Source organism: Galeopterus variegatus, unplaced genomic scaffold (assembly GCF_000696425.1).
Source record: "Galeopterus variegatus unplaced genomic scaffold, G_variegatus-3.0.2 Scaffold750, whole genome shotgun sequence".
In the NCBI taxonomy this organism is placed as follows: domain Eukaryota; kingdom Metazoa; phylum Chordata; class Mammalia; order Dermoptera; family Cynocephalidae; genus Galeopterus; species Galeopterus variegatus.
The window spans coordinates 373,822-382,380 of NW_007726861.1; the positions used below are offsets into that span (position 1 = coordinate 373,822).

The 8,559-nt window shown below is 44.7% G+C and overlaps 1 non-coding gene across 1 annotated transcript; it reads right to left on the reverse strand.

Annotated features, from left to right (window-relative positions):
* Positions 1 to 3,666: 3,666 nt before the first annotated feature.
* Positions 3,667 to 3,741, reverse strand: TRNAI-GAU. Its single transcript has one exon. It is a non-coding gene; the product is annotated as a tRNA-Ile (tRNA).
* Between the last annotated feature and the right edge of the window lie 4,818 nt (positions 3,742 to 8,559).

The following is an 8,559-nucleotide window of genomic DNA, read 5'->3' on the forward strand; positions in this document are numbered from 1 at the left end:
TGTAAATATTATATATTTCAAATTGACGCTCTATTTGATGCTCTGTTTAGTTCTTTTCCTCTTATATATTAAAAGTACTCATATACATATTGAATATGCATTAGCATTTTTGCTGCTTCATTTTGCTATTCCAGAGTCTTATTTTCTTTGTTCTTTTACTGTTATGTATTCTGGAATCATTTTGTTAACCATAGCTGGTTGTGGTGGCCATGAAGAGGCATCTATTTGATTTTCTACTTGCAGAGAATGTGGATGGCACAGTTCTAGTTGGTGAGCTCTGGTATCTACTGTGACATTCATGCAGAGGATGTATTGTCCTTGACAGCTCCCAGCAAGTGGCTGAGCATCGCAGGTTGCAGAGAATGTGGATGGCACAGTTCTAGTTGGTGAGCTCTGGTATCTACTGTGACATTCAGGCAGAGGATGTATTGTCCTTGACAGCTCCCAGCAAGTGGCTGAGCATCGCAGCGAGTCCAGACATGTTCCTGGGACACCTCTGACCAGTCACTTTGGCTCTAGGACTCTCCATCAACTTTGCTGAAACTTTTCCAGAACCACACTGCAGTCTCCAGCCGTCCAACCTTCCTCTCCTGCAGAGCGGCAGACCTGCTCCTGGCAGACTGACTACACTGGACCCTTGCCCCTCTCAGGGCTGTCAGGTGGTGTCTCACCACTGTTGATGCTTTTTCAGGTCACGATGTTGTTCTAGTTTGATTAGCCAACCCATGCCAGACCACTGTGGCCTGTGGAGCTGATCTGAGTCATGTATTTGGTTTTCTGGGCCATTTGCATTCTGACAACGTTTGCAAAAGGCAGTCAACAGTGGGCTGATAGTGAAGGTGGTAGAGCTTCTGTGCTTCCTACTATTCACAGACATCCTGTGTTGTAGAGTATTGAAACTGCCTCCTCAAGAATTGACTGAAAACAGGCTGGCCCGTTAGCTTAGTTGGTTAGTGCGTGGTGTTGATAACACTAAGTTCAAGGATTCGGATCCTTATACTGGCCAGCTGACAAATAAAAAAAAAAGAAAACAATTTCTGACTCTACTCTCACCTTTTCCTGGTCCACACACCTTAGCAAGACAGTTTGGTTACTGAATTTGGCTCTCCTCAGAGAGGAATGATCTCTTGGCTGCTTCCTGGGTAATGATCAGGATAAAAGATGTGGGACTGATGATCAAGAACTGTGAAGGGTCTGAGATTTTACTCTACTTGCAAGCTAACCAGTGAGCTCACCATAGTTTCATGGGTGTTGGCAGTGGATACGAGACCCCTGGGTCAGAGACACAGGACTTCACTAGTCATGGCAATAGCAGAAGCAGAGTTTTAGCATTTTTGCACAAGTTCCTTGAGCCCAGTTCCCACAGGGTGATGTGATGGCGGGCAGTGAGATCTGAGCATGCAGTAGGTTGTGTATAGGAAAGGACCCCAAATCTGTAGAAATGGGCAATGAGCCTGCGTGATCTTTGTTCTAGGTGAAAACATCATTACACTGGAAAGTTAACAAAGCTGCCCTATGCTGTGGAAGGAGACATTTATCTTTACCTCCAAGGCTATTTGCTAGAGAAACATTCTAGAGAAGAGTCTAGAATGCAGGGAATCAGTGCCTTTGCTCACAAGATGTGCAAAGAGAAGCCTTGGGGAGTTGTCAACCAACAAGACATCTGTATTTTTAAAATTTGGGATTCTTCCCTTAAGGTAACTGGGCATGGTACTCCTATCTTTCCACTAATGGCAGTTCTAGGCTGCCCTGTGCTGCACACTGTAGGTGACAGCCGAGCCAAAAGGGAGACCTAGTCGGTTCACACTTAATTCTGGTCCAGCCACCTGGGTTCTCTTGTTGGATTAACATGGTGCTAGGCCATAAAGATAATGAACACATGGTTGAGTACACTGCTTACCAAGCCCTTCTCTGGTGGCCTGCACTGGCCAAAGTAGGAAGATAAGTTGTTATGGGTTGAATTGTGTCCCCCACGAATTTGTATGTTGAAGCCCTAAACCCCAATGTGACTGCATTTGGAGATAAGACCTGTAGGTAGGTAATTAAGGGTAGATGAGGTCATAAGGGTGGGATCCTAATCTGATAGGACTATTGTCCTTATAAGAAGAGGAAGAGACACTTAAGCACAGAGGAAAAGTCATTTGAGGACAAAGCAAGAAGGCGCCATCTACAAGCCTATAAGAGAGGTCTCACCAGAAACCAACCCTGGCACCTTGACTCTGAACTTCCAGCCTCCAGAACTGTGAGAAAATAAATGTCTGTTGCTTAAGCCACTCACTGTATCTCTGGAGTTTTGTTACGGCTGCACAAGTGGACTAGTGCTCTTTTTACATTTTTATGAAAGTGTCCTTGCCCCTCTTGTACTTGACCCTTCCAAAGAAAGGTCTTGATATGAGCATGGGAATAATAGGACAGAAGGTGAAGTTATAGCTACTGGAGTGGGCCACACTGATTTGTGACCGGAGAGGGGGACAGCAGCCTCGGTGTGGAATATACTAAAAAGCATATGTACTTCACAGGGCCTGGTTTTCCAAACCCTTGCAGTTTCAAATATTGACCTTGCAAGGACAGGAAATTTTCCTCAGGCTATAAGTCTCTGTTGCAAGATAAGGATTGTGGCACAGCAGGTTGCTGGCTCAAAAGACAGACTAGTTACTGATTGTTATGTAAAGATACAGAGAAGTTGCTATAGGAAGGAATGTTTGCTAAGATCAAACTGTTGTTGATAGGACCACTTAATTGTCTACTGAAATGTCATCTGTCTTGTTTCACTGAAAGTTACCAGCCTATACTGTTAAACTATAACCCCATCTTTGTTGTCTTCCTGTAACTTCATGGTCTGGAAAATAAATGCAGGAAGAGAACCCCAATTTGGTGTTAATTTCCCAAGGAAGGGATCCCTCTTGCTTGAGGGTTCCAGCGGGAGATTAACCACTTCGGGGCCTCTCACTGCTCAGAAGAGATGGGCCTTGAGTAATCCTTTGCATCTCTGTCACCCAGGGGAAGTGGGGTGACAAATCCGTGGGGGGTGAAGCAACACAAAGCAACACCCCAGCACTTGGGAGGGACACTTTAGGCCTCAGGAACTATGTGGGTGTGAGGGATGTTAATGATCTCTCCTGGGGCCTTTTCAACATGGAAGATGCCTGGTGCAGCGTTTTTAACCTGTTGCAAGTGCCTGAAATGTAAGACTTCTTGGTCTGCCATCCTCCTCCAGATGACTTGGACCAAGACTTGATCACCATTTCCCCCTAACCTTGCTGAGAAATCTTCTGGAAACAGATTTCTCTGTCACCTGTCAGCACCACTGTGTGTCCCCCTACCCCACACAGTTCTCAGCACAGGTCCCATCTGCATTTCTCCTGAAGCGAATGTGGCTCAGTCAGGTTCCAGTGCCTGAGTCTTCCATGAACACTGTTCTAGCCTGAACATAAAATCTTCCAGCAGTTATCAACCATCATTGAAGCTGTTCATGCAGTAAGAAATAAAGGAGAAAAAATAAGGAAAAACATAGAAAGATATAGAGAGGAAATATAAACAAATACAGGTAAGCAGGTTGTGTTGGCTGAAGAAGAACCTTTTGCTACTTTGGAAAGTTTAAAGAAAATGTGTTAAAAACTCTGTAAGGTCCAGGGGTTTTAAATTTTCTTTTCTTTTTATTGTGGCTGGCCAGTAAGGGGATCCGAACTCTTGACCTTGGCGTTATCAACACCACGCTCTAACCAACTGAGCTAACTAACCAGCCTCCAGGGGTTTTAAATTTTTAAAAATATTTTAAGAGAAGTCCTTGTATGTGCACTAATGTCTTCAGGTTTCATCCATGTTATAGCATGTGTCAGAGTTCCCTTCCTTTTTATGGCTCAATAATATTCCATTGTATGTATATACCACATTTTGTTTATCCATCCATCCATTGCTTCCACCTTTCGACTATTGCCTAGTGTTTGGAGTCCAAAAAACATGACTTTGAGAATCGTCCCCGCACTTGTGAGCTTTTTGACCTTGGGTAACCTAATTTCTACAAACCTGTTTTCTTATCCTTAAAAGGGGGGTAATGATAGCATTTGTATTGCAGAGTTATTGGATTAAATGATAAACTGTACTTTAAGCACATAACACAGAGAGCTTCAGTAAACATTAGTTACCATCAGCATGGTGGCTCAGGAGAGAGTTTGGCTTTAGAATCAAACAGTGCTGTGTTCCTCTAGTAACGCGACTGAGGGAAGTTGAGTTAGTTTCCTTATTTTAACAGACAAAGAGGGCTGGCCGGTTAGCTCAGCTGGTTAGAGCACAGTGTTGATAACACCGAGATCAAGGGTTTGGATCCCCTTATCGGCCAGTCACACACACACACAAAGAACATAATAACACATTCATTCTTTTATTTGACAAATATTTATTGATATGTACTCTTGATATCTGCATTATTCTGTAAGATGGGATACAAGTAAACAGAACAGAAAGAGAAACCCGTGCCCTTGTGGAGCTTACAATCTAGTGGTGTGAGAACTGAAACAAAAGTAATGCTCAGTTCCTGTGCTGAATGATGCTAGGAAATGGTGCTTATTTATCAAGACTAACTATTTATCAAGGCCTACAAGACCCTCACCTCAATGTTCCCACCAGCCGAAAGCTAGAATGTCATGAATTGTCCAATTGCAGCCACTTCCCTCCTTGTCAGATCGTCCTTAACATCGCCTAGCCCAAGCCTCAAGCCCCTACAAAGACTCTGCTCCAACTTCTCATTCTGAAACACTACGAAGATTTTGTCAAGGTGTTCTGCTCCTTTCCAGCAGGAGATCTAATAAACTTGGCCTTGCTTGATTAGCAGGTTTTTCTGGTAGTTGTTTGGGCAGCCAATGGGGGATATAAATATAATAAACAAGATAAATAAATTATAGAGTTGTTATAAAGAGATGAGGGGAGGGCTAATGGGGAAGAGGCTTTGCAGGGCAGATTACTGACTTACTTGACTCTGAGGAAGGGTGAGAAGCAGTTGTTAGTGGGCAGAGTAGTGCAGGGTCAGCCTTGCCATTGGCCCGATGGCCCTGGCACCAGTGGTGACACATGAGTGAAGGGGGCGAAGGCGGAAACCAAGAGACCAGTTAGGAGGCTCGGACTGAGGTGGTTGGAATGGACTTTGCAAGAGGTGGTTGGACTCTCTTATCTATTCTGAAGGTGGAATCAACAGAATTTGGTGATGGATCAGATGGGGATGTGGGAAAAAGAGGCTTGCCTACCGTACAGGATGTCACGAGCTTTCAGTGCCAAAATGCTTGTGATTTGTCAGTGCTCGGTAAGCAGCAGCCTCTCAAGGGTTTGCACACCTCTCTTCTTGGAGCCCAGGCATTTGGTAAACTGAGATGCCACTTTCCCCAGGGGCTCCTTTCCCACCTCTTGGTCTTCTGCGTGCCTCTGTTGTCCTGTTCTTTGTAGCGCTGCTTGCAGCTCCAGCACTGTGGACCCTCATTGCCTTTTACTGGTTTCTGTCCCTCTGCAGACTCCCTCTTGCTGAGGCTGGGGCCTTGTCTGCCCTGTGCACTATTGAACTCTCTGCACCCAGGCAGGACAAAGTCTGCAACGCAGCCAGTGTTCAGCCTGAGCTTGTCCATTATTATTAATGTCTTAATAATCTGTAATAGGAAGAAAGTGCAGTTCCTTTATCTCAAGCATGGAGTTCGGGTTTCACTCACAGGGGCTCCACTTACATTGAAAAGCCAGAGAGAGATAGCTACTGGCAAGTGCTGCCTCAAGCAAGATTGTGAAGTAGCCAGATCCTCATGGATTTTTTGCATTAATTTTGCTTTTTAAAAAATCTTATTAAAATGTTATTTATCTTAAATACAGAGTACTTGGGTGTCCCCATAATTTTTGTCATCTGGGAAGGTGCCTGCCTCTGCTACGTCACCCTAGCCCCAGTGCTGCTGGAGAGCAGGTGGGTGATAAGGAAAGAGTTGTGGGGTGTGGGTTTAGGGCTTGACATTTTCCTGAGTGTTCCATGAGGAGTTTTGAAGAGAAAGTCTTAAACGCCCCAAGACGAGCGTATCAGTCTGCTGGAGCTTGTACAATGAAATACCTAAGGCTGGGGGGCTTCAACAGCAAGTTTATTTTCTCATAGTTCTGGAGGCTGGAAGTCCAAGATGGAGGTGCCTGCAGGGTTGGTTTCTGGTGAGGCCTCTCTTCCCGGCTTGCAGACAGCCACCTTCTCACTGGGCCTTACGTGGCCACCTTACATGGCCTCTTCTTTATGTGCTCTCAGAGAGAGAAAGATCTGGTGTCTGTTCCTTTTTTCACGAGAACACCAGCTCCGTTGGATTAGGGCCCACTCTTATGACTTCATTTAACCCTGTCAACCTAAAGGCTTTATGTCTTAGTCTGTTTGTGTTGCTTATAACAAGTGACCAGGAACTGGGTAATTTTTAAGAAAATGAAATTTATTGCTTATAGTTTCAGAGGCTGGGAAGTCCAGAGTCCAGGGAACACATCTGGTGAGTGTCTTCTTTGGTGGTGGCTTTACAGCAATGTAGAGGTCTCACATGGCAGAAAATGGCAGAGCAGAGAGAGAGAGTTCCTTATAAACTCTCTTTTTAAAGCCCTCAGAACCATGCCCATGACCACCATTATTAATCCATTTACTAGGGCAGGGTCCTACAATCCAATCACCTCTTCAAGGCCCCACCTTTCAATTACCATAATAGAATTTCCCACCCTCAACAGTTATGGTGGGAATTAAGCTTCTAATATATGAGCTTTGGGGACACAATTCAATCAATGCACAGCACTTTATCTCCATATAGTCAACTGGGAGTTAGAGTTTCAACAAATTTTAGGGAAAAAGGGCACAATTCGGTCCATAACAGTGGATACCCCACTTCCGTTCATATTATTCTGCCTGAGGGGGCAGCCTGGTACTGGAAGACCCATGGATCAGGGTTTGGATTTTGGTGCTCTCTCTTGTTAGCTGTGTGATCTTGGGCTAGTCACTCACCCTCTCTGAGCTTCAGCTTCTCCATCTCAAATGTCAATTAATATTTCTTATCTCACAGGGAGATAAAGGGACTAATCTGAGACATACATAAAAACCTTGAACACAATTCCCAGTAAATGTAGGTTCTCTTCCTTGGACCAACTAACTGGAATTCAGGAAACAGAAATTGGCACTGTAGTTAAGTGAAGCAGGCAGTTCTGTTCCTCAGCTGCGGGTAGCTGGAGAGCTAGAGAGGAGCATTGCAGACTGGCCACTATTTTTCTGAATTCCAGTGGCTGCACACCCTTATCCCACACAATATTAGATCTTCACTCAGACATTGGGCCTGAGTCACAGGCCCCACTGACAGCCTTAGCCCCACCAGGAGCCTTCCCTAGCTGTCGAGTAGGAGGGAAAAGTGCCGAGTCATGGACTTGTTTCTTTCTGATTCTCTGTGGTTCTTATCATGTTCTTCAGGAAACATTAGTACACCCAGCTATTAATAATGATGATGAAATGAAGTTTGTGACTAAATCCGGGGTGGAGGTGAGGGTCACCTGGCTGGCGAACCGACCCTTCTATCTGTCCAGGAAGGAAGGGACCTATCTGGAGGCAGGCTAAGCAGACAGGAATGTACAGCATGCTGAGAATCCCTCAGCTTCGTGCAGCAGGGCAACCTAAGACCCGAAGGTCGTGATTGGGTGGGAGGTGTTGATGTTGTCATTGGCAGATTTTCGCAACCAATTCCAAAATCCCTTAGTAGGCAAAGAATTGAGATAAAGAAACAGTACCCAGGGCATTGGGAAGGGTGAGAGGATGGTCCTCATCATATCACAGGATGAAGTATTTGTTTAGATTAACAGAGGCCTATACTGACAGCTTCAAAATGAATGAAGTGCTTTTCCTGGGGACTTGCTCTAATCCTTATTCCCTTTCCTTCTTTTCTGTTAAAGCATGAGATTTCTCTGATGAAATCTCCCCTTCTGTACCCCTTCTCCTTCCTCGATGTCCCCTCAATCAGCCTAACCAGTGTTAATGAGCAGGACTAGTGTCAGATAATGACTCCTGCTTGGTGCCTAGAACCTTCCAGAATTTGTGGTTAAAGTCACAAGAGAAGCTTTGATTTTGTTTTTTCTCCCAGAAGATGAAGGACAGTTACAGCCATGCCCCTCAATGAACAGGCGATCTTATGCAATTGCCCACATGACTGGGCTCAGAGCTCATTCCTTTACCTGTGACCCAAGTGGAAAACCTCACTCAGGAGATGAAATATATACTATGCTTCCATTGCCCAACACATTCAGACCTGACATAAGGGAAAGTTCTTTTCAACTTGAGAAGTTTTCACAACAGAATTAAATTTCCATCATTTAAAATCAGGTTGATGATTAACTCCAGGAACCCAGGGAGAATTCCCATCTCAATGCTTGAGAATAGAGGAGGCATGGCCTTGCAGCTCACTAAGCCACAAACCTGGGCAGGTCACTCGACATCTAGAAGTGTACTGTTCCATACGATGGCCACTGGCCATGTGTGGCTCTTTAACTTAAACTTACATTAGTTAAAATTGAAAATTCGGTTCCTTGGTTACA